This window comes from Aethalodelphis obliquidens, unplaced genomic scaffold (assembly GCF_003676395.1).
Source record: "Aethalodelphis obliquidens isolate GAN/ISIS:26980383/991018 unplaced genomic scaffold, ASM367639v1 scaffold22, whole genome shotgun sequence".
NCBI classification, from domain to species: domain Eukaryota; kingdom Metazoa; phylum Chordata; class Mammalia; order Artiodactyla; family Delphinidae; genus Aethalodelphis; species Aethalodelphis obliquidens.
This window is the reverse complement of record NW_020837966.1, coordinates 22,464,426-22,491,413: the sequence shown is the minus strand read 5'-3', so window position 1 is coordinate 22,491,413 and position 26,988 is coordinate 22,464,426. Positions and strand designations below refer to the sequence as shown.

The 26,988-nt window shown below is 38.6% G+C and overlaps 1 protein-coding gene and 1 non-coding gene across 6 annotated transcripts in view; one reads left to right on the top strand and one right to left on the bottom strand.

Moving 5' to 3' along the window:
* Positions 1-26,988, bottom strand: part of CHL1 (cell adhesion molecule L1 like) — a 199,673-nt gene that overhangs the window by 96,591 nt on the left and 76,094 nt on the right. The window contains exon 2 of one of the 5 annotated variants that reach the window (XM_027121418.1): positions 7,590-7,676. The exons of the other annotated variants lie outside the window; for them this stretch is intronic. The gene's annotated coding sequence lies outside the window, so the exon portion shown is untranslated. The remainder of the gene's footprint in view (positions 1-7,589; positions 7,677-26,988) is intronic. 5 annotated transcript variants of the gene reach the window in all.
* Positions 23,237-23,339, top strand: LOC113628180 (U6 spliceosomal RNA). Its single transcript, XR_003435917.1, has one exon. It is a non-coding gene; the product is annotated as a U6 spliceosomal RNA (small nuclear RNA).

The following is a 26,988-nucleotide window of genomic DNA, read 5'->3' as shown; positions in this document are numbered from 1 at the left end:
TGTTCTATAGTAAAACAAGTGGTGTTCAAGATACAGGTGGCCTTGCTACAAACGTTTGTCCCGACACAAGCACCGTTGCATAAATGGGATATAAAAATCAAGCAAGCCCTACTACAGACAATTTCACTGCACTCCAGGCTAAGGATCCTACTCATTCCTGCATTCAGAATGTTTTCCTCACTCTCCAACTTGAAGGGTAGCTGAATCCAGCAGCTAGAACCGCAACTCGGCTGCCTCTACAGAAGCTTTCTTGCAGAGTTCTCTCACAATGCCTCAAAGGTTTAATGGCCAGGACTGCACTGAGCTGAGAGAGCAGAGGGTATAAGTGAGTGTAGTGTGCACGTGTGTGAGCACACATAGGTATGAGCACGTGTATTTCTTTGATGGTTAATAAATATTGGGTTGGCCAAAAAGTTCATTTGGGTTTTTCTGTAACAAACTTTTTGGCCAACCCAGTATTTATTCTCCTGGGAAACTTCAGCCTAAGACAGTCCTTGCCCCATAGCACCTGATAGCCAGGTTACGAGAGAGGACAAAAACCCTCTTCTTCCTCTAAGTCCTGGAAACTACCAGTATCTAGAAAAAAAAAAACTAATGATGAAAAAAATGAATTGGATTAGGTCAAGATGCTAACATCAAGAAATTATTATATGCTGTAAACTTTCTATAAGGAGGCACTTTCAACAAAGATACTTATAAATCTGAAGAAGTTATACACCATTACCCTTAACCTTATTCTATTTCAAACTCTTTAAGGAATAAATTCCAACAATTGGTACTTGAGTGTGGTCTTATTTTTCTCTAATCTTCGAAAGGCACTTAATCTTATAGTGACTGGGAAGGTCATCACTGTTACCAACTTCTAGTGACTATTAAGCACAGGAACAGGTCACTACTAGGTCTTTCAGGGAGGACAAGGCTGGATGATGAAGGTAACAGGTCCATGATTTGGGGTATCTTCCTTCTGATTTTCTGTCTATACTATCTCACAAGCACTTGTTAATTTTTTCATTTTTTCTGTTTTGTCCCATTTCTTTTCCCATTTTCTGAGGCAAAAGCATCCGAGGCAATTTATTGGTTAAAAATGCTAACGGCCATATAGTAATACTAAAACTTTCGACTTATTTTCTCTCTAAATTTGTAGTTCATAAAAATATCCCTCTTGTCAATTCAAAACTTTTAGGTGGAATATAGTGAAGCAAATCAACTATGATTAATGAGATCTGGGGCATATTAAAGAAATAATATTTATGCATTATCACAGTCTACGGGTTGTCAAAATGGGATTTCTTTATTTATATTTATAAAAAGGTGTATTTTTTTTGCAAATAGTCTGATAGATGTGTGAATGCCTAGTTATGCTAGAAATTTTAAGCTTGTCACCAAACAAGTCCTAAAAAGCAATCCTATTCAATTCAAGTCATAAAATTCAAAGGATGATTTGTAAGTACTTAAGAGAAATTTATAAATAGGTTATAATTTCCTTTGGCTCATCATTACTCTTTTGTTTCCTTCACCCAAAAGTTAGCTATTTTATTTTGTTTTAATTTTTTAACATCTTTATTGGAGTATAATTGCTTTCCAATGGTGTGATAGTTTCTGCTTTATCACAAAGTGAATCAGCTATACATATACATATATCCCCATATCTCTTCCCTCTTGCGTCTCCCTCCCACCCTCCCTATCCCACCCCTCTAGGTGGTCACAAAGCAATGATGGCATTAGAGCTAACAAAGTTCATTCATCATTCTTTGTACTTTTATGAGAAGAATTAATGCAGAATCCTGGGCCCATGACCTAGATCTCTAAACCCTTTATATCTTGGACTCACTTTCCATGAATAAGAAATAAGAACAAGAAAGCAATATCACCTTATATGTTGTTCTGAACTGATTACCTTGTTTTATTTGTACAGTAACCAGTTAGATACAACTTTCTGTGGTAGAGTTATACAGCTTTCTTAATACATATGTTAACAATATGAAACAATCTTATGCCTTTTGATTCTAACACTAATAATACTTTTAAAATTGTACTTGGTATTATCACATACCATTTTAAATTTTTTGTTGTTTACCTATTTTATAACAAAAACATAACCCTGTGAAATTCTAACAGAAAATAATATATTAATATATAATATTAAAATAACAATTAGATTAATATTTAATTATAATAATTAGATTAAAAGATTACATACCTCCCTTCTCCCTCCACCCCACCCAGCCAACAATTAAGGTATGACCATTCCAGACATTTTTCTATGGGAATATATATACTATAAGGATATAATTTATCTGTTGTTACATAAATGCTATCATATATCTAGGATATTCTGTTAAGTGAAAAAGGCAAGCTGTGAACAAAGAAGAACAAAAGAATGTTGGTCTACCACTCAGTTCCACAAGGGTTAAGTCATAACCCACTGTCTTTGCCCATCCACTGTGTCACCTGAAAGAAATTCAGGATGAAAAACAGGATGGGGCCCTCTGTGCTTTGGATATACAGGCCCTTAGATAGTTAGATGCATCTCTCAGGAAGAATTTTAATGACCCCAGATTCTTGCATCTCCCCATAAATAGAAAGGCACTAAAATCATTAACTTGAGATATCTGTTCTTTGTGATTAGCAGTAATCATTTACCAAGATGTATTCTTGACTGCATTTATTTCCTAGCCAAAAAAATACATACGTACATACATATACATATGTATGTATATATACACACGTGTGTGTATATATATATATATATAGAGAGAGAGAGAGAGAGGCTTCTCTTCTACCTTCAGAGCAGCTTTCTCACAGCTAAGTGAGTGGCTGCCTCCCAGGTTATAGTCACCAGTAAGGTCCCTGAATAAAACTTAAATCCACAACACTTATGTTGTGTGTCTTTAAGTCAACAAAATTATAGAGTGATATTTATAGAACTAAACAACTGAAGACCATGGGGCTCTTCCTGGGAAAGTCATTTCTTCTCATTTCAGTTTAGAAAAAGAATGACTGAAGGAAAAGCAAACATTTTAAACTTCTCCGGCTACAAATTATAATGAGGACATAGGTTGCTGCCAGTATTATGAAAGTTTTTAAGTTCATCAACATTCCCAACATTAGTTCATTCGTTGGATATTTCTAAGTACAAAGAACATTCTAAGTACAAAGAACATTCTGTCTACTATAGAAAATTTTCTTTAGTATTACATTTTGTGACTCCAAAGACAATACTATATGCATTGTGCCAACTAAAAATTGGCACTTGCCATCTGCCTCTACAAGGATTAAATCACAAGCTTCCTTGTGACTGCAGGGTGGAGATCAGGAACGAGGCACTCGGTGCTCTGGGAAAAACTGGCAGAACAGGACTTTGGACAGTTAGATATTTTCGGTAGATGATTTTATGAGCCCAATTCTTCATCCTCCCTTATCTAGAAAGGTACTAAAATGATAAACGTCGACATCTGCTCCTCGTGACTAGCAATAACCTTCTGCAAAAATGTGTGCTTGACTGCATGTATCCCCCTCTTCACCAAAATTACGTATGCACTGATCTCCCCTCCTCTTTGAAGCAGCTCCTCAGAGATATCTGAAATGCTGTCTCCTGGGCTATGGTCCTCACTTTGCCCCCAATAAAATTTAACTCACAACTCTTACATTGTGCATTTTTTTCAGTCAACGATTGGAATATCCTGAGTCACTCTCAGATGACAGTGACAAAGAAGGTGTCTCCTAAATGTTTTGATGAAACTTGATGTGAACTAAAAGTGACTTTTAGCCATGATAATATCTTCCTTGTTAGAGATCTTTCCCTTGAATGAGAGATCTCAAACTATCATCCTTTGCTACTAACATACCATTAGCCTTAATAAATGATACACTAGAAGTATGCTTCTTTCATTAATGTTGTGGTGTGTCATACAACCTGAATGCAACAGATCTAAAAGAGTCAAAAAGGAAGTAACATTTATCCATGATCAGGTATAACTACCGTGTAATTTATCAGAGAGTAATTGATAAAGCTGCCATCCAACCACCCGAAGCGGGACTTCTCTGTGCAAGAAGATCCCAGGCAAGGAGGCAATTTCCATATAGTAATCACACAACAAGGGTAACTACTGTATGGCAATGATGTATCTTTTTACAAGTGATTTTCACAGCACGATTTCCGCATTTTGCTCCTTACACTTTTAACTAGACAATGCTGAGTCTCTGCAAAGAGCTAGGCAATTGCAAAGAAATCCATTCTCTGAGCAACCAGAAATCACCTCCATTATGTATTGAATCACTCAACAGAGGATAATGTACTCAGAAGATAACTGCTGACTCTGACAAGTCACTTTTGCTTATTTCTTGGGTTACAGTTGCCACTAGAGGCTGGCAATCAATTCTCTGAAGCAGCAAAAAGTGTTCTTTTGCATTCTCCTTATTTTTGGGGGCGGCGATGTATAGCTGGAACAATCTAGTTTCTCCAGACATGTGTCACAAAAACGTGGCCTGTGGACTAAGCCGGCCATGCCTATTCGTGCACGCAGAAAAAGCTGTGGCGAAAGCTTCATGAGACTCCCCCCTCTCCTAATGCAGACCCTCTGGGGAGATGATGATTTCCTTCTATTTTGCTCTGGTTCCACAGCACTCCCTACCTGGACTGCATTATCCAGGTAAAGAAGATGAAGGTTAACAATTGTTTAGATAGGAAAACCTAATTTGGTATCTCACTCTTAGGAAACATATAAAAGTCTTACCTTGTTCTCTCAGGAAACGGTTGCCGGAAACCACCTGCCTTGGCGAGGCACAATGGTAACAAATTGCACGAGTTGTCTTGCAACAAGAGGTCCCCATAAGGAACAAGGTGCTGCCACCAAAAACTAACCGGGAGAGCTCAGGAGGGGCCAAAAGGAGGAGACAGGAGACACCTGCCACCTCCCAGAAGCCCTCTCGCTGGAGTCCGTCTTGGCTGAGAGATGCACACAACACCAAGAAGGACGCTGAGACAGAACAAATACGGGCGAAGCAAGATGACTGGCGAGAGACAAGCAGGAAACTAATCCCATTACCGTAAAACCTGAGACTGCAAGCCACGTGACAGAGCAGTTCTCCTGGCTTGCCTTACCCTGCTGCTCTCCACCGGGGAGCCCCTTCCCAATAAAGTCTTTTGTTTTGTCAGCACCTGTGTCTCTTTCGACAATTCATTCTGAGTGTTAGACAAGAGCACACTCTTGGGCCCTGGAAGGGGTCCCCCGCCTTCCTGCAACAGTTCCACAAGTTCAGAATGGTCTAGATCCTGCACACATCCCTCACTGCTCTCTCTTTCGCTCCTAACTTCCCAAACACTCCAAACTGTCTCTTGCCACAAGCCTCTGCCTCCGTCTGGATCACTCTTCACTTCCATCACCTTTTGCAGAGACAACTCTTACCTTTCATTTCCCAACCCGCCTTTACTTACTTAGAAGGCCTTTCACTATCACAGGCTTCAGTTACACTGGGGTTTCCCCCACCAGAAGTAAGACTTTTCCCATCAGAACATGTATACAAATTTGTAAGTACACATTCACTGGCATGATATCTGATGATATTTATCTCTCACTAGACTATAAACTCACGAGAGCAAGAATCATTCAGTCTTTCTCATTGAATGTGCTTTCCCCTTCACTCCCGCGAAGACAACTGAACCACGTCACTGAAATCCATGTCTTCTCCCCCAGTGATTCTGCTTCAGATCAAATTCCTGCCTGCCTATAAGCTATCTCCACCTGAAAGACCCAAACCTCAACCTTTAGATTCCTCAAACTCAGCAAATCCAGAGGTGCATTTATTTTCCTCTCATGGCAGTTTATATCTCAGCACCGTCACCCCCCACCAAGCCTGCCACGATCAGAGTTAAAAGCTTGAGTCCCCTCAGTGTCCTAAACAAATCTTATTATTTTCGTTTCTGTCAGTTGATCTATGGTTGCCTCTCTAGAGAGGCAACTCTTACTCTTACTACCTTATTGCTGTCCATTATGGCAACAATTTTCTCTAACTCCATGTTCTCTAAGTTTCCCACTTTTTCCCTTCAAATTCTTGACCAGTTTGTTTTTCTGAAACCCAGTAGTGATCCTGTCATTCCCCTACTGAAATCTTCTAGGTAGATGAGCTTAAGCATTTTGTGTTAAAGTGGGACCAGGTGCTACGACCTGGATGGAAGGCAAAGGGAAGTGGACTTTTTTTTTAAATGTCATATTTCCAAGCAAGCTCACTATTTGTAGGTTTCTGTGTTACCATGGCTGTTCGCAGAGGCACACAGATGCAAACTATAGATGGGGACTAATTGTCGTCCTGAAGCCACCCATCATTGCTGATGTAGTTTCACTGCTTCCCAATCAGGTTAGTACAATGTGCAACCTCCTAGCCTATGGGAGCGTAACATATAAACCCATTCTCTCACCATGTGCAAACTCATGGAAAGAGAATGGGTTTTCACCAACACAGTTCTAATTTGCTGTTGGACTAGACTGTCATTTATAAAATCAAGATACTATGTCCTCCAAATATGCTATGAGCATTCAGTGCTGGAACATTTCTACCTAATATTGTACCTGGAACATAGCAAGTTCTCAAAAATTGGTAGCAATATTGGAAATTTTTATTATAATTTATTCCTATCGACATTATTTATCACCTGGCCTAATCTACTTACCCACCATTTTCTCTCCTTATCACCCAAAATGGAACAAACGGTAAATATTTACAATTCCTTGGGCCCACTGCGTTCCCTTATACTTTGCCCATCTCACTCCCCTTCTCCTCCCCCAACCCGCTGAAAGCATTTTATCTTCCTGCTTTACCCCAGCAAGTGCTGATTCATCCCTCAAGATTTAACTTGTACCTTGATTCTGCATTTCTGGAGATCAACTGTGCTGCTCTTCTGAAAGATAACCAATAAATTTTCAAAGCACCCTTATCATAATGTGTTTTTTTTAAAAACATTTCCATCACCTCACATAATTACCCATTTTTTGTGGGGTGTTAACATTTAAGATCTAGTCTCTTAACTTTCATGTATGTAATACAGTATTGCTAATTATAATCACCCTGTTTTACATTAGATCCCCAGAGCTTATTCACCTTTCAACTGTAAGTTTGTACCCTTTGACCAACATCTCCCCATAGCACCCACACCTCAGCCCCCCTTCTACTCTCCATTTCTGTGAGTTCAACTTCTTTAGGTTCTAAAGATAAGTGAGAATATACACAATCAAGTAAGAACAGTATTTGTCTTCGACTTACTTCACTTAGTGTAATGCCACAATGTGTTATTTATTTAGCTGGCTATGTTCCCTCCAAGACCGAAAGCTCATGGGAAGCAGGAATTCTGTCTCATCTATCCTCCTATAGTGTCTGGCACATGGGAAATTATTCAATAAATGTCAGCAGAATGAGTAAACTTGAAACATGTACCAATTGCATTATCCACTAAAAACCTTATCCTTCTCACAGTATTTAACCATGTTATAGCACTTCACCATTGCACCGTTCATACTACTTTTAAAAAATCGCTATCTGTTGAAAGACTTGTTCTGTGCCACATACCATGTTTGGGGTTTTAGATTCCTTATCTGTGATGTTAGTTTTGTGTTCCCCTCATTAGATTGTAAAAATATTTGAGAGCAGGGGCTGTTTCATTCATCTCTGTAACCACATCACTGAGGAAAAAATTTAGGAAGAATATGGTTGAACAGCAGGTCTGCCATTCAATATCTCCCTTTACCAAGAGAACACCTCTCAGAAATAAATGAGGTGGCCCAGTCCAATCTCCAGCTAATGGAGATAATGACAGACTTCCTTGCAAGTAAGTTAATGGCACTGACTAGTGAGAGAGTCCTTATCTGTGAAATGTGGACTGTCTAACACTGCCTATGGTAAATGACCCGGGATGTTAAGGTTAGTGGGGCATAGTCTATTGAAAAAAGTGGTGTTATTATCTGAACATAAAATGGAGATTTTTATGATCAAAATACTCCTTTGTACAAGTAATGAGAATGGCACACATCACTTAGAGACCTCCTGTGTGAAACTGGGCAGCATGTATGCTCTGAGGCAGCAAGAAAGGACGTGGGAACTTCACCGGAAGTCAAGTACTTCTCCCTCAGGTAATCACAAGGCACAGGAAGCAGGAAGAAGTCCCCAAGCTCCAGTGAAGTTCCCACGTCCTTTCTTGCTGCATGAGAGCATGCAAGGGGCCCAGTTTTACACAGGGCTTCACCTTACATGTACCCTTAAAATTATTAGTCAAAAGAAAGAAGTCCTGAAACATGCTACAATGTGGATAAGCCTTGAAAAAGTCATGCTAATTGAAAACAGTGGAACACAAAAGTCCATATATTGTGTGGTTATTGTACAATTCCACTTATATGATATGTCCAGAATATTTTAATCCACAGAGACAGGAAGTAGATTAATGGTTGCCCGGGGTGGGGAATGGGGAGGGGGATAGGGAGTGATGCTAACAAGTAAAAAGTTTCTTTCTGTGGAGCTGAAAATGTTCTGCAATTAGTGTTGATAGTTGCACAACTCTGCAAACGTATTAAAAACCACGTAATTGTACACTTCAAAGAGTAAATTGCATGGTATGTGAATTATCTCTCAATAAAGCTGCTGTTTTCTCTTTCAAGAAGTAAATATATACAAATGTTAAAGAAAATTATTAGTCAAGATACATTTGGGTCCGATCTGTGATTCACAGGATTCTGTTTTTAACAATTCAACCCACTATATTATCTCAACCTCCAATAGATATTTCCTAGAAGAACACATTTTTATGCCTATTTAGCATACCGGGCGGAAATTCTGAGGGAGATCTCACTGGATATATCCAACCAACATTCACAGGCTGATACACTGTTTCTTCCTGGGACTCATAACCACTGAAAACAGTGAAGAAGTTCGGTTGTATACCCTCCGATGGAGGTAACAAGTCCACTTAGGAGTCCATTAACATAATCACAGATGATTATCAAGTGGGCCACCTAATACACGCTACCTCTGGACCTTAGAGCTATAACAGACCTACAGAGTTAGTTTGTATTTTGAAGTCTAATTCAGCTCTATAATCACTAGCCCACCGAGATGGCCGAGACATTTTCTGCATCAGAGTAAAGAAATCACAATATTAAAATCAATTTGGTCTCCTGTTGTTAACCGAGGGTCTGTTTCTTTAGTCCCACAGAGATGAGGCAAGAATGGAGCGCTCTTTGAAGCTAACAAAAGCTTAAGGTCAGATCATCTCCATGGGATACAAAGCAAACCCAGGGAGAAGTAACAGCCGAATGATATTTCAAGCGTTCTATCAGAAGGGGTACTGCTATAATGCACAGCATTCAGGCACGACTGGATACAGTTTTGTTCTCTCTTCAGTGTCTGAAGTATTGTAGGATTTTAAAATATATGATGTTCTATCTCCCATTGATTAAAAATAGCACTACTTAAGAACTGTTATTATTACACTGGTTCATACCATATTGAAAGGCATTTTGTAAGTATGAAATCAACGTCACCCACAATCCCCGAAGTACAATATGCCTCCTAATAATGCCAAAATGTTCTACTTGCCAACGGAGAGCAAATGCAAAGATGATGATGAAGATAACAATAATATCACTTTAATTTTCTTACAACAAAGGACACCTTTTTGATCTCTTGTCTTCCCCGTGTCAATCTCTGGTCCTTTTCTCTCATTATCTTTGGCTCTCGCCCTCATATTTATCTCCCCATCCTCTAACCATGTCTCTGTTCTAGTCCTTTTGCTTGGTACCTCTCCCATCTATGCCCCTCTCACTAACTTCAGAATTCCCAACACCTCTTTCTGTCCTTCCCAATGCACATATTCTCCTCTCCACACTTGCTATCGTTCACCCTGTCCCCCCGACTTCACTATGCACTTTAAGTGCCGTCATTATATGCGTATATATTTCAACAAACCTAAAAAAAATCATATGTACATTGCTTTAACTATTCTGCTCTGATTTAAGTCTATATTTCCCCCCTTACAGTGCTTTTGTCATGATATGATGAACAGCTATTATGTGTCTATAATCCTACCTTTTTTAAAAAAATAACTTCCCACGCATTTTGTCCCAGGTGTGGCCTCATGGTCTAAGGTGGGGCATCCACAACCCCTGACTTCTCCAGGTCACTGTGATATATGAATGTGTGGCCCAAGTGTAAGTAATGAAAACGATACCCTGAGAATTCCCAAAGCCTCTTTTCCCCTGTGGTCATGAATTTATGAAAGCATGGATCAAAAACTGCCAGTGACCATGGTTCTAAATTCATGGATAAGTCAATTTAAAGAAAAAGTGAAACGTACACACAGATAGAAGGAGAGACAGATATGAGAGGTGAAAGCATCTGAGTCCTCATATCAGTATCTGTAAGGCCAGATCCATCCATATTTTCACAGTTTTCTTATATGAAATAATAAATTCCATATTTGACATTAACTAATGTGAGCTCAGTTTTCATCACTTGCAATTTATCTGTAAAAATATAAAAATCTATATATTGGAGTACAGATCTGAACTCGATGACAGGCAGGTGTAGTTTTCAGTTTGGAGAAAAACCAAAACATTTATCAAGTAAGGAATTCAGTGTATAATGGGTTGCTAAAATAGAAATTTCAGCTGAGACACCAAGACACTCAAGAAATACCTTCCAAAGAATATGATGGATAAATCATAGCATTCACCAAGAAGGGTCCTAACCTCCTCACCACGTCAAAGACGTAAAAAGATGGTGAGCTGGATGAAAATTAGACGAGTATTTCTTTAGAGGGACTTGTGCAGTGATTCCAACTCCCATCCTCCCCCAGGTAGGAGGCGTGCTATGGGTCCATCTTCTAAACTCAAACCAAATGAGGGAGAGTTAAGAGTTGGCAGATGATTGTACAAATCTACGTATGGTCACCTAAGCCTGGAACAAGGGAACAGAGCATACCTCTTCACTAGACAAGCAGTCTGCCATTCGGTAAAGAGCAAATAGTAAAGGAAGTGCAAAAGAAAAGCCACTGCCATTGCTTTGCTTCCTGGGCCCTTTTCATGTGCTTAGCAAATTGCGTTTCACTTGATAATACTTCCAAATTCAACTGCATTACCTAGAGGTAGAGAACTGATTTTTTCATTCTCTTAGAATAGGGCTAACATTTTCCTTTATGTTTTTAAGGACTCTGGTAGAGATGGATGATTCAGAACAGAAAAAAGCCTTCCTTTTTAAGGGGAGCAGAACTTACCAGGCCCAAATATGCCTCTTTGGCATACGGATCATTTTAGGCTGATTATTTTAAGAAACAGCAAACACAGGATAAGTTCTAAAAAGTGAGTAGAAGTTACTCTTCTGTGAGAGACAGTTACACTATTTTCATTTATGAGGGTAATCTCCCCATTTCTAAGGGTGTCTCCCTCTCTGTACCAGGAAGAGAAGAATGACTGTAAAACTCTAGAAACTCCTATTCATGGAGAAAACAATGACTTACATGGATATGATACCCTTGTTCACTGTGCTTTTTCCTCATAAACTCACTTAACTGGACTCCTCTCCTATCACTAAATATCTTCCTTTTATCTTTGCTGAAGATGGTTTAAGGTTATCACTTGGGCCATTTTGGAGAGTTACTCAGTTTTCCTGGATATCTTCCATATATACAGGAGATATACATGTTATTAAACTTTTTTTCTTTTCCCACATGTTGATTTTTCTTTTTTTTTTTTTTTTATTACAGGGGGGTCTCAGCCAAGAAACTAGAAGGAAAAATCATTTCCCCCCTCACACACTTCCAAAGAACCAAACGTGGTAATTCTGCATCCATGACCCCTCTCTTCTCATGACTTAATGCTACTTTTTAATATATTTTTTGTTGGTGGTATTATTTTTAAGACTTACACATGTAAGTCCCATGCAGTGCTTTTGCCCATTAGTCAAAAGGCAAGTAATGTTCAAGCAGCTGTTCCTTTTGTGGCTCTGGGGCACTAATAACTCTTGCAATCGAACACTGTGTGCTCTTTGACTTCTTCCCTAGCTTCTTTGAAATGGTAACCATTCATGGAAGGACGGTGATTCTGTATGGACCTTTAGCTCCTTATCACTCTTATGGGCCCTCTCAAGAAATGTGAAATCCAGCTCTCTCTCTAAACCCTTGGGATCTCCAAACTGTTGGGATGCGGATTAGAAGGAAAAGTGTGCTTACAAACAGAAATGACTTGGTGGAATCATATTTATGGCTATAACACCCAAAAAAGAAAGTGTTAAAAACAAACAAACACAGGCCCAACATGGAGTCACTTATGCTAGGCCACGCTACCTAACTAGAGCTTAATACCTAACCTAACTGAAGCTGAGACCTCCCCCAAAAATGTAGTCCTAACTGGTCAATCAAGAACTTTCTGGTTAGCATCAGTGAGGTAATCTGTCATAGGACCATCTCCAACCCCCAAAGGAAGGTGACAAAATCTGCCACACAGACTGCTTCCCCTATAGGTAGGTTGCCTGAGCCTGAAATCATCTTTTTTGTTTATGACTTCCTTGTCTTGCTTTTAAAATCCTTTCCCTTTCTGTAGCATGGAGCTCCTCTCTACTCACTAGATGGGATGCTGCCTGATTCATGAGTCTTTCATTAAAGCCAATTAGATCTTTAAAATTTACTCAGTTGAATTGTGAAGTTAAAAAGGAAGGAAAAAAAAAAGAGTCAAAATTTCATCTATCTATAAATTATCATTTTAGTAAGTAGGATTACAATAAGCAATCTAAAATATCTTAGAACAGCATTACAGTGTCTGGCACACAGTAAGCCTCCCATAAATGTCTATTAAATAAATAAAAAAGAATAAATCAATGACATTGACTCCCTACCATTTAGACATATATTGTCATGCATTATAGTTTGAAAGGTGAATTCTGGTCAGCTTCACTTCTAAAGGTCAAGATGTGTTCCGTCCTGCGATGTGGTGAATTGAATTTATTAACTATGTTGATTTAATTATTAGTTCCTACATGGTGTACTGTTATTAATATATTAATTTCATTTCAGAAAAAAAAATCTGCACCCTCCCCATGTTCACTGCAGCATTATTTACAATAGCCAAGATATGGAAACAACCTAAACGTCTATCAATGGATGAATGGATAAAGAAGTGTGTATATATACACAATGGAGTATTATTCAGCCACAAAAAAAAGAATGAAATCTTGCCTTCCGTGACGACATAGATGGACCTCAACAACATAATCCTAAATAAAATAATTCAGACAGAAAGATAAATACTGTATGATCTCTCTTATATGTGGAATCTTAAAAACAACAAGCTCGGGCTTCCTTGGTGGTGCAGTGGTTGAGAGTCCGCCTGCCGATGCAGGGGACACGGGTTCGTGCCCCGATCCGGGAAGATCCCACGTGCCACGGAGCGGCTGGGCCCGTGAGCCATGGCCGCTGGGCCTGCGCATCCGGAGCCTGTGCTCCGCGACAGGAGAGGCCACAACAGTGAAAGGCCCGCGAACCGCAAAAATAAATAAATAAAAATTAAAAAAAAAAAAAAAAAAAAAACAAGCTCATAGATATAGATATGGAGAATATAGAGAAATGGGTCAACTGGGTTTTCTTTAAAGTTTCAATAAATTGAAAATTTTTTAAAATAAGAATTACTTTTAAGGATTTAATGAATGGCTACCTTTCAAAATACAGTAACGATAGTAACGTGAAAAAAAAGAAAGTAAATGGACGGGTTTCTCTTAGATGCCTAATATATCATGAAGAATCTTGGTATAATTTGGTTTTGGTCATTGTTTTTAGAGTAACGCTCACAAACTACAATCCTACTTTGCTTTTCTAAGCATATGTAGCTAAATAATATTACATGGGTAATGTGAGCTCTGATAATTTCTTTTTTATTATTAATTTTATTGTTTTGGCTGCATTACATGGCTTGCAGGATCTTAGTTCCCAGGCCAGGGATCAAACCTGTGCCCCCTGCACTGGAAGCACAGAGTCCACTGGACCGCCAAGGAATTCCCTCTTTTTCTACTTAAGTCAATGGACTCAAAAATAACCTCCTTGATTCTAACATTTATTGTTAAAAATCTTGTACAGCCTTTCCTCGTATCCATGTTACAAAGCACAATGTAACACACAAACATGAATTCAATGATATCTTCAAGTCAGAGGGGCTGAGAATAATCATTTGGAACCTTTGAGAGGAGCACAGAGGTGAAAGATGATGAGGAATAGCCAGTATCTCAAACATTAGAACATATCCTGCCTGATCTTTGATTTCTCAACAAATATTCCATATTATTGGCTTCTGTTTATTTTACATTTGCTTTTTTTTTCTTCCAGGAAAACTGGGAAAGATCCAGCTAGTTTAGATATCCAATCTATTTCTTTTCCAGCTAAAAAGTTTCCATTTACATTTTCTACCTCAGCATTTCTAAATTTTAATAATGCATCAACAGTTCATTATTTAAAGGAAAGATAATGTCTTATAAACTAACCTAAAGCATTATGCTGTATCTATATACTTACATCCAAACAATCAATAAACATTTATTGGGTCTTCCCATAAACCATAAGTCAGGTTGATAAAAATCATTAAAAAGCATTGGTACTTTATTTATGCAAGAATATAAATGTTCCTCCCAACAATATTTATCTCCTGGGGCGTGGTGAATCAAACTTACTAATTATGTTGGCTGTATTAATTTCTACTCTAGTGCTGTAGACGTTTCTAATATAAAAATTTTATACTTAGAAAAGAATTACTTTAAAAGGATGTACTGAATGAATGACTTAAAAAGATGACTCTTTATTTCCATAAGTAAAATAGCATTAATAAGTATACGGTAGAGGCAAGCAAAACTTTGTCATTAGACATGTGCACATATCACAAAGTCAGTGCCTAAAAGATTAGGACTCATTCAAGCAACATTTTCCCTGTTTGCAGTAACAACACAAGCTTTTACAGTCCTGACTTAAAGCCTCTTTGATGAAAATGGTGCGTCTGTCATTTAGATAAGTTTATAGGACTTAACATATGGAGTCAGCATTGCTGGATTGTGAATTCGTAAGAAACACCTTTATCATTTCCAGAGCTTGTACATAGCAGAAAATGCAATAAAGAGTGACACACAAATAATAGTTTTAACATTTATGAAAAATGCAACATGAATCATTGTGAGCCTTTCTTTCTCCTGTTTAACACTGCTATCAAAATAAGAACGTGGATTCAAAGGTAAGTATAAATCCTGCCTCAGGAGTATTTCCAAACATGCAAAGGTTTCATAAGCTGAACTGCAAGAGAATTTCCCTGCTGTGAGGCTCTACAGGACCAGCACAGTCAGCAGGATGTTAAGAATCCTTCCGCAAACATATGTTACCTAAGCTACTGGACTGATCCAAGGCTCATTATGTTTGCTGACAATCATTTTGAAAAGGCATAGGTCTAACACTTCTAAGGCAGCCAGTCATCATTTCAAAAAAGAATCAAAAGGTATCCTTTAAAAGTCTCTAATTTGGGGCTTCCTGGTGGCGCAGTGGTTGAGAATCTGCCTGCCGATGCAGGGGACACGGGTTCGTGCCCTGGTCCGGGAAGATCCCACATGCCACGGAGCAGATGGGCCTGTGAGCCACGGCCCCTGAGCCTGAGCGTCCGGAGCCTGTGCTCCGCAACGGGAGAGGCCACAACAGTGAGAGGCCCGCGTACCACCAAAAAAAAAAAGTCTCTAATTTGAAGAATGGTTAATTGAAAATATCAATATTCCAAAAAATTTCATACTTGACTGCTTAAGTAAACCAATTACTTATGTTGTAAGTTTTTATCAGTGGCCTTAAACACTGTTATAAGAAAGTCAAGGGGATGGCCAGAGTGATTAGGCCATCTTTCCACTGCTGGAATATTTAATTCCCTCTGAGGAAGAAAAATAAAAAATAAAACCAAATTCAACATGAAGAAAATTATATAGTTTATTTGTTCAACTTGTTTTGCAAGGAACCTCAATAATAAAAAGATGCAGGTAGAATATATTTATAAAAATAGTGAAACAGAGTTAGGCTGATATGTATGATACTATTATAAATTTACATTTATGTTTTCAGAGGACAATAGGTTTGAAAGTCCTTCCTCCTTATGAACTGCAAAATTAACCTTTTGTTAACCAATCTTTCCTCCTGCCCTTGCATTAAGGGAGCCACTAATTATTATATTAAACATACATATTAAACAGGCAATCCCTACTTTATAGCAAAAATGTCCTATAATAATGTGTTAAACTGTATATCACTTATAAATTCACCAAGATGCTAATTACCATGTTATTAAAAATCGTTACAATTGTCACCATAGCTAACATTTTTGCATGTGGTTACAGCTACACTCACCTTATTGGCATTTGATGTTAACATCAGTTCCACAAAGTTCCTCTTACAATGAGGGAAGGGGTTCATGCAGTCCTTTAAGCATTAATTGAATGCCTGCTATGCTCCCAGAATAAGGCCACGGGTTGGGAAGGAGAAAGGGGTGAAGACATGGCTCCTTCCTAAATTGTATTAGTCAGGGATGGTTAATTAGAATCTGCCCCTCAATTAAGCAAATCAGGAACCGAGAGATGGAAGGCAATACTAAACCAAAGTCTTCCATGGGCTCATTAAGTGACTAAGGGGAGCTAGTTTTCTCTTTTCTAACCTAAGAAGCATATGCAGGTGGCCCTCATTATTCGCAGATTCTATATTTGCTAATTAACCTAGCTACTAAAATTTATCTGTAGCCCCCAAATCAATACAGTACTGTTGTGGTCATTCACAAATATGTACAAAGCATCAAAAATTTTTGAGTTGCCTGATACAAGTGTTTCCAGCTGCCTTGAACAAGGAGGTAGCTCTGCCTTTTTATTGCAGTTCTCATACTGTAAAGAAGTGTCCTTCTCACGGTCTATTTAGTTTTTCTTGTATTTAGGCCTTTTTTCTTTTTTGGCCACACCACGCAGCTTGCTTGCAGGGACTTAGTTCCCTGACCAGGGAGTGAACCCATGCCCTTGACAGTGAAGGCACAGAGTCCTAACCACTGGACCACCAGGGAATTCCCTCGTTTTAATGCTTTTTGTTGGTGATTTCACTATATAAAATGGCTCACTATTTAAAAGTGTGGTGCTCAAGTGCTGTTTACCGTTCCTAAGTTCAAAAAGGCTGTGACGAGTTTGCAGCAAAAACACATGTATTAGGTAAGTTTCATTCAGGAATGAGTTACAGTGCTATTGGCCCTGAGATCAATGTTAATGGATAAACAATATATATAATGAAGCGTCTTAAAACAGAAACATACATACAACAAGGCTATGTATTGATTGGTTATAGAAAATGTTGTGATCAAAAGCTCTAAGAAACCTAACCCTGTGTTTCCCCTTAGGAACAATGGTTCGGTATTCCATCAGTATTTGCGGCAACTTTATAGAATATAACTACCCTAAATAATGAGAATCAGCTGTAAATATTATTGTTTTTAATTATATTTTATAGCATCTCTCATATTTTTGAATTAGTTTGAGAAAAATCTTAATCCATAATAAAAGATTAAACCAAAAATCCAAGGATTAAGGAACCTATTGTCCATAATTTCCTTCACAATATTAATTGTATCAAGTTTCCATGTGTTTAAGGTAAAAAGAAATGAACTTTGCAGCAGTGAATTTTTAATCGCCAAAGTATTACATAAACATTTGTTCCACAACTCCCTTTTAAATGAAAAAATATTTTTTAAGATCATGAAATTAAAGCAAAATAAATGATGCTTATATGTATATACACATATGTAAATATATATATTTTTTTTTTTTTGCTTGAATTCTAGGCTTTCAGTTCACACATTTCCCCTAGATTGCACTTCAGTGTCATTTAATCTGTGTTCCAATGGAAGAGCTATTGATTAAAGGTATTCAAAAGAATGGAATAGGTATTCTGATAGGTAGGTATTCTAAAATGCTTCTCAGTTTCACAATAAAGCTTATCCCCAGCTCTTTTTAATAACCTGTCTTCTCCATATAAAGATGGTATTCATGGTCCTGTTGATTTTTAAAAAAGTTTAAGGTCCACCCCTGTGAACACAGCCTGACACACAGAGAATGCAAAGATGGAACCCCTCCAACGTGCGTGCGCACACATGCACACACGCACGCACACAGGCACACACACACACACACACACACATTTGTCAGGAAAATGCTGAGAGCCCTAACCAGTAGAGGCGGGGGGTTGGCAGGGAACTGATCACATCCTCCTACATGGCCCCCTCTGGTGACAAACAGCATTTGTGAAATAGCAGCCCAGGGGTCAGGGTAAAATCTGTGGCAATGGAACTGGACCAAAAAATAGACTCAGAGGAACAGTAGATATGTAACCTTGACCTCATTAGTAGCAAACAGTAACCAACTGCTAATTACCTTATGGCTATATTGTAAACTGATAACGTGTGTATATAAATTGTGTATGTTTGTATATAAATTGTGTATGTGTGTATGTAAATTGGGTATGCTTGGCACCTAAAATTTGCAAGAATTTAATATGATTTAAGTTAGGGAGAGATGGTACTAGATTAATCAACACCCTCTAATGGAAAATGAAGGTTAAATCTTAAAGTAGTGATGAACTTTCTGGTGGAAAACATACTAATTGTACCAAGTATATTCACTTAGTCACATTAATTTAGCTTTGTTCTGTCCTGTATTCTGAGGAGGAGATAATTCAATCAGAATCAAAGTAAAATGAAGCTAGCTAGCTAACGGTTACCAGTAAAATAACACGTATGTTCTTCAAGAACAAAAATAATTCTTATAGTAGGCACATCACAATAAAAAGGATGCTGTAGTAAATGAAACAGTTTCTTAGAAATCCAGTTAGTTCCATGTATTGAATATATAACCTGAAGGATTAATTATATCAGAGCAGAGAGTGGCATGTATAACCTCTACAGAAGAAACTTTAGGATAGATTCTAAGATTACAAAGAGATGTCTCCCTCATCTTCCCCAAAGCACAGTTTTATAGCAACAAATAACTACAAAGCCGCATGTCTTTAATGTCTCAGTTCAAGTTTATACAAGAGACGGTGAGAAAACAACCCAAGACATAAGCCTACCAAGTGGCAATTACGGTTTGAACAGAAAAGGAAAGATCTCCAGCACCTAATACATATTGAGTGTCTATAAGTGCCAGGCACAGAGCTAGCATCCAGAGACACAGTGAAAGACAAGACAGACTTCATCACTGACTTAGTAGAATTTATATTTTAATGATGGCAAAGAGAAATACAAATGAATATAATGGTCATGGTAAGCGCCATGCAAGAGACAAACTGGGTGACGTAACTGAGAATAGGGTAGGCAAGGACCTCTTAGGGGGCTTAAAGGAGGTCTCCCTTGGGATATTTATGTTGGAACCAGAATTGTGAAAATGGGGGTAATGAAATGTATGAACTACGTTCATTGTGAATTTTGTTCACACATTGCTCATTATTATAATTATATTCAATTATGAAAATGGGGAGGAGAAAAAAAAAACTGCCAGAGAGACACATAATGAGCAAAACTATATAAAGTTTCATCACAAGTCTGGAAACACTGCCCCCTCTCACTGCAACCATTTTTCTTTCTACCTCAAGCACCAATGCAGAGTCACATAGGTTCATAATCAATAAAGACCACAAAACCAAGAAAAGAAAAATCCCACAGTTTCTGTTGTTAAGTCACTTCCAGAGGATATAGACTGCTCACAATAAAGCTATTATTTATCAAGCCTTGGCTATGTTATATGCATGATATGTATAGTACTTCATTTAATCCTCACAAGTCAAGAAGACAAGTGTTATAAACTCTGTTTTGCAGTTGAGTAAACTAAGATAGAGTCTAAATAATTTGTCGGCAGGTACACAGCTGTGGAGGAGTCGGGTTTGTACTCCGAAGCACAGTTGGACCTGTCAGACTGTGATTTTTAACTACCATGCTAGAAAGCAAAATTAAGGAAAGAATTGAAATGATTATCTTCTCTGGCTTTCTTTATTCATCCAATCACGTTCCCACTGACTGTACTGAGTTTTGCACTCAATTACTTAATTGCAGTATAAAAATAGACTTTGGCTTCTCTGGCGACACAACTTTTACATGCCAGGGATACTTGTAGAGAGAACAGTGGGAGGGACTTCAGATTTCACTGAAATGTCCGAATCAAACAGCTATAACGATACCGTCCTCAGATAAGAACTATCTTACCTTGTAGTCTGTATTTTTGTTTTGTAGAATTCCACATTTCATCAAGATGCCTGAATGGCAGCTTGATCCAGTTTTGACTTGATCCAGTGTGTAGCATAAAAGATGAAGATGTGATAGTGAAGTCATCATTCTAATTAATATTTCAATCATGCTTGCTAACAGCCTTTTACTTCCAATAGATAAACCAGCTTGCAAAAGGCGAGCACACCCCAAAAGATTTATCTAGGATTTCTCTTCAAACAGGAAATACAACCAGTGTTCAGACTATCTTATTGTGATTGGTCAAAGAGTGACATAATAGATTCGGTGATATTTGATACTTAATTTCATTATCTACACTAATGGAATTATAAATGAATCCACATACTCATAAGTTCATAGTTTTCCATTACCACAACTATATATAATTATCTAAAATACAGCCACCTTACTCAGTTATGCCTACCTTAAAATGGGTATTTCAGTCCAATTCGAATTTAAAGAAAATTTAGGAATGTCTGATTAATGATTTGGGGTCTAACGAAGTTAGAGAGGAAAGTCATTCTCAAGATAAACATCATTTCCCTGCTTTCTTTTAAATCTATCAGGCCAGGATTTTCTTTTCTTTTTTTTTTTTTTTTTTTTTGCGGTACGCAGGCCTGTCACTGCCGTGGCCTCTCCCGCTGCGGAGCACAGGCTCCGGACGCGCAGGCTCAGCGACCATGACTCACGGGCCCAGCCGCTCCGCGGCATGTGGGATCTTCCCGGACCGGGGCACGAACCCGCGTCCCCTGCATCGGCAGGCGGACTCTCAACCACTGCGCCACCAGGGAAGCCCCAGGATTTTCTTTCAGCAATTTTCTCTGGTCACCCCCATCTCCCCAGTGATATACAATGTCAGGAAGGTAGAAATCATATTTGTCATGTTCTCTGAATAATGTCCAGCTCTGGTCACAGGATGTTTTAAAGTCTGCATATCTCACATGTGTTTTTAATGGTCCAGTATTCATGGCATTGTTATGAGAGTGCATATCTTTACATTGGTAGGATTATACACCGTCATTTAAAAATGAGCCAGACTTCAATTCGTTTGGAACAGTTTCTAAAAATTTCCATACAAATATTCCAGTGTTGTTCACATGTACAGATAAGTCAATATGCCAGCAAACGATCACCTCTTTACACTCCTAACATAAACCTTGTGTGAATAAGACATACGTCAACATGACTGAATAATTCATTCACATCCTTGCTTTGCTGTCCTCGTACTACTCAGGGCTCACATTAAATGTCACCTCAGACAGTCCTTCTTAGTTCACTAATCTAATGGCACCCATCATCCCCTCACAACCTCCTGCTTTTTTATTAACAGAATACTTATCAGTGATAACTTTTGTTTAGGCGTTTGTTCTTTTTTTTCCCCCCTGGTTCTAACCAAGGCCAGTAAACAGCATAAGAACAGAGATTTATATTTCACAAATCATTCCCACTACCTAGCAAAGTACTTGCCACATAAGAAGTATACAATAGGGCTTCCCTGGTGGTGCAGTGGTTGAGAGTCCGCCTGCCGATGCAGGAGACACAGGTTCGTGCCCCGGTCTGGGAAGATCCCACATGCCGCGGAGCGGCTGGGCCCGTGAGCCACGGCCCCTGAGCCTGCGCGTCCGGAGCCTGTGCTCCGCAACGGGAGAGGCCACAACAGTGAGAGGCCCGCGTACCAAAAAAAAAAAAAAAAACAGTATACAATAAATGCTTGTTGAATGATATGTGAGTGGATGAATCAATGTGTGAGAATGGAAACCTGAGAAACACATATGGAAATACATTCATTCATCCGATAAATACCCCATCTTTAGGCATCATGTACTACTGATTTTTAAGAACTTGTAATATTATGATGAAAGAAGAAAACATGCCTTTTATACCAGTGGTTCTCAACTGAGTGCAGAGGGGAAGGACATTTCACAATATCTGAAGATGTTTTTCCTTATCACAACTGGCAGGGTAATACTGGCATCTACTGGGAGGCCAGGGATGCTGATGCTAAGCGTTCAACACTGTGTAAGGTAGCACCCTACAAAACAGAAGTACCCAGCCCCAAACTTTAAGAGTACTAATGCTTTATACTATTCTCTATTCCTCACAAGAATTTAACTTAACACATATTTATTAGGCAACTACCATATGCTAGTATCAAATTGAATTTCTGTGAAGAAAAAAAGACATGTTGTAGATGGATTACAAACAGATTGACTAATAGATAGTTGACTTGCTAGATGGAAAGATAGAGGGATATATGGCTGGATGCATGGGTACTTCATAGATAGATATATGCATATATAAACCAAACTACAGCAGTCACAACACTGCGTGTTGGACTAAAATAAACCATATTAGTGATTGCTAATTGCAGGACATTTATAGTCTTGCTATCATCTTATTGTATCTCCATAGAACATGTTCTTTTTAACAATAAAATATTGGACTGCATAAAAAATGCACATGAGTTTGGGGAGAGACTGTATGGTCATTCTGGCATTATTGCTAATGATATTTGTGAACAGATTGGCCGTAAGTGAGAACCGATAACCAGTTTTTAGTTAGGTGCCCCATGAAGTAAATATAATGTCTTCTTCAAATGAAAGGCATGTGTCTCTTTCCCAAAAACGAGCATCACTGTGACAAGTGAGAAATGTATTAACTATGTAGATGGAATGCTTCTGCATATGATTCGGTAGCAAACTGGAATCTAGGCAAAGACTTTGAGCAGAGGCTTTTCAAAAACAGATGCTCCAATAGTGGGGATTATACTTAGATCACTGGATAGAAAAGAAAAATTTTATTTCCTTGGAAGTCCTACATTTTACATAGCATGGCCCATAAATCAGGTTATGAGTAGCAAAGGCAGGATTTATAAAAAGATAGGGAGTAGAGGTAGCTTCCTCCAAGTCTTCCTCATTTCCACTATAGTATGGAGGGACCCATAGTGTATGCTTTGGAAGCTCATATAGCAAAACTGAAATGATACAGAGAAGATTACCATGGCCCCTTTTTAAGGATGACATGTAAATTTACGAGGTCTTCCACATTTATCAGTGGGATGACATATTCAAAGTGCTAATGATCAACCAAAAATTCTAAGTCCCTCAAGACAATTCTTCAAAATTAAGGAGAAATTAAGACATTCCCAGGTGAACAAAAACTTAATTTGATGCTACCATATCTGTCCCACAAGAAATATTAATGTGACTCCTTCAAGCTGAAATGAAAGGGCACTACATGTTAAGTTGAATTTACACAGGGGAATAAAAAGCACCAGTAAAGGAAAATATATGACACTGTATATTTTTTTTTTTTTTTTTTTGCGGTACACAGGCCTCTCACTGTTGTGGCCTCTCCCATTGCGGAGCACAGGCTCTGGACGCGTAGGCTCTGTGGCCATGGCTCACGGGCCCAGCCGCTCCGCGGCAGGTGGGATCTTCCCAGACCGGGGCACGAACCCGTGTCCCCTGCATCGGCAGGCGGACTCTCAACCACTGCGCCACCAGGGAAGCCCTATATGTATTTTTTATAGCTCTTTTTTCCTCCTGATTAAAAGATAATGACATGAAGCAATAATTATAAAACTGTATTGATGAGTTTACATTGTATAAAGATGTGATTTGTATGACAGTAACAGCACAAAGCAGAGAGGAGATAACAGGAATATACTGGGGCAAAAGTTCTGTATACTACTATTTAGTATTAATCTGATACATTGTTTTAGGTCAGACTAATTGTAATCCTCAGGGCAACCATTAAGAAAATAAAATTTTAAATACAGAAAAAGAAGCAACAAGGGAAGTAAAATGATACACTAGCAATTATTTAACACGAAAGAAGGTACTAAGGGAGGAGTAGAAAAACAAAAAAATTGACAGAAAAGATAGCAAAATGCTAGATGTCAATTCTACTGTATTAATAATTACATTAAATGTAAATGGATTCAACACTCTAATTTGAAAGCAGAGCTTAAAGAAAATTTTCCAGCCAGATGCTGTTCAGAAGTGAAAAACTTCTGATTCAAAAATGTTTATAGGCTGAAAGTAAAAGGAAGAAAAAGTAACCGAAACAGATCTTGGGTGGCTATGCTACCATTAGCCAAAACAAACTTTAAGAAAAACATTGTTACTAAAGACAAAGAGGGACATTCTTTATAATGCTAGTAAGTCAACCCGTCAGAAGATATAACAATTATAAACTAAGTGTACCTTAAAATAGAGTCCAAATACACAAGATTAAAAATGGACAGAAATGAAGGGAGAAATAGACAATTCAACAATAGTTGGAAATTTCAATACTTCACTTTCAATAATGGATAAAATAACTAGGCAGAAGATCAACAAGGAAATTGAAGATCCAGAAGTTTCCATGGGCTTTTGTGGGAGGACACAGGAAGAGCTGAATAGAAAACCACAGAGACACTATACCAGGATAGAGTAAACCTGTATTAGTATGAGTTCTCCAGAGAAACAGAACCAACAGGATATGTATATATGCATATAGATGTAGATACAGATATACAGAGATTTATTTTGAGAAACTGGCTCACACAATAGTGGGGCTTCTTAAATCCCATTTGTGCAGAGTAAGCTAAGAGGCTGGAGACTCTGGAATGAGTTGCAGTTTGAGCCCCCAGGCCGTCTGCTGGCAGACTTCCTTCTTGCCATCAGGCAAGGTCAGACTCTGTTCTATAAAAGCGGTCAACTGATTACATGAGGCCCACCCACATAACAGAGGTCAATCTGCTTTACTTAATGTTCACCAATTTAAATGTTAATCGCATCCAAAAAAATACCTTCACAGAAACACCTAGAATAATGTGTGACCAAATATCTGGGAACTGTGGCTTAGCCAATTTGACACATAAAATTAACCATTGCAGGCTCCAGTGATGAGTTGGACAGATGATATGGCTAAGACTCAGAGGGGCCTAGCACCACGTATGGCTGTTATCACAACTGAAGTCATCTTGCGCTCTTACATTTTCTCCTGTGCTTCCTCTGACCCTACCCAGGACTGTACTGGGCAGTAAATCACTTCTGTTACAAAGGGCTTTGTAGTTAATAGGTATCATTTAATAATCATTAGGACCAGATGGCCCCTATGCTCTGTTAGTCCCGTTAGTCCCCAAACTATGATGACAACTTGTACTGACTATTCCCCCCAGCCACAAAACTACTGATAGTTAGCCATTCATAAATCTTGACTTACGAATTCACGTCCTGTTTCCAAGCACCTATCCCTATACCCTAGGTTAACTATAACATTATCCCAATGGCCCACTGGCAGTGTGGAATGCAGCTGCAAATGCTTCCAGATCTGTGTCTGCCCAATCCCACCCTGTGAGTAAATTACCCTGCCTCATTTTTCAGTCTCATGATGCATGTTCAGTTTGGTGGGCACTTTTTGTTCCCCCTGTCCTCCAACACACCACTTAACAAAACTTGAGGTGGAGAATCAAAACCAGAGGATTTCTGGGCCCTGGTAGTGCAAAAGAACCAGCAGAATCACAATTTTGCCAGCCTCATAATTTACAACAGCCTGGGGTGCTGGTCATGACTGGGTGACTTAGACATTAAATGCTAACCGCAGGGCATGATGGTGAGAGCAAGAAGGGAATCAGAAGATAGCACGGGCCTGATCACTTGGGCTATGAGCCCCTTTCTATGCACCCATGGAGTCATGTAAATTCCCAGGCTCTTTGGCAATTTCTTGGGGAGTAGAAGTCTAAAAAGGAATATCTGAAGCACTGAACAATTGCTAAGGAGACTAAGTTACTCAAAACGGTTAAGGTTTTACAACCTGAACACTACTGAAATTTTGGACTAGATAATTCTTTGCTTTGGAAAGATATCCTGCGCATTGTAGAACGTGTAGGAGCATCACTGACCTCTACCCATGAGAGACCAGTAGCACCCTTTCCTTTCCCAAGTTGTGACAATCAACAATCTCTCCAGACATTGTCAGATACTCCCTGAGGGGCAAAATCACTCCAGATGAGAACCACTAGGTTAGAGAATGTGATATTCTTAATTGGAAAATTCTCTAGCCAAGAGTTTTACATATTGTGTGTGTATGTGTGTATATACATCCGTATGTGTGTGCACACGTTTGTATGTGGGTGTGTATGAGTGACAGGGAGGACGGGCACTTACTATTAGTTAATTCCTAAAACCAGGGAGGAAAAAGATTGCCATCTATAACCCATGAGAGAAGAATATGTATTAAACTACCCAGCTAACCAACACACCAAAGTTCTTGTAGTTCAACTCTTTACCCTTCACTGATCCCTCATGGGAAAAGTCATTTAGTTGATTATAGTCGAGGTGACAGTTTCCATCACCCCAACTCTCGCCTCTTGTGCCATTCTTGAATGCTTGCCTTTAGACAGATTCAGGCTCTCTTTCTCAGATCCTGCTCGCATGTAGTAAATATACCAGAAGGAGTTCTGAACCAGCTTTACCAGTAATGAAAATATTTCAGCATTTTAATTCTTATCTAACTTATTTTGTAGGTCCTTCAGTTTGCCATTAATGATAAAATGATTTGCCACAGATTATTTTCTTCTTTTAATAAGAAAATTATTTTCTTTTTTCAAGAAGACTGAGTTTCAATTTTCTTGACAAATTTTGCTAGAAAAAGGTTTATATACCATCCATGTCAACACAACAGTCTCTTGAAAAACCCCTGCAAAATCTCC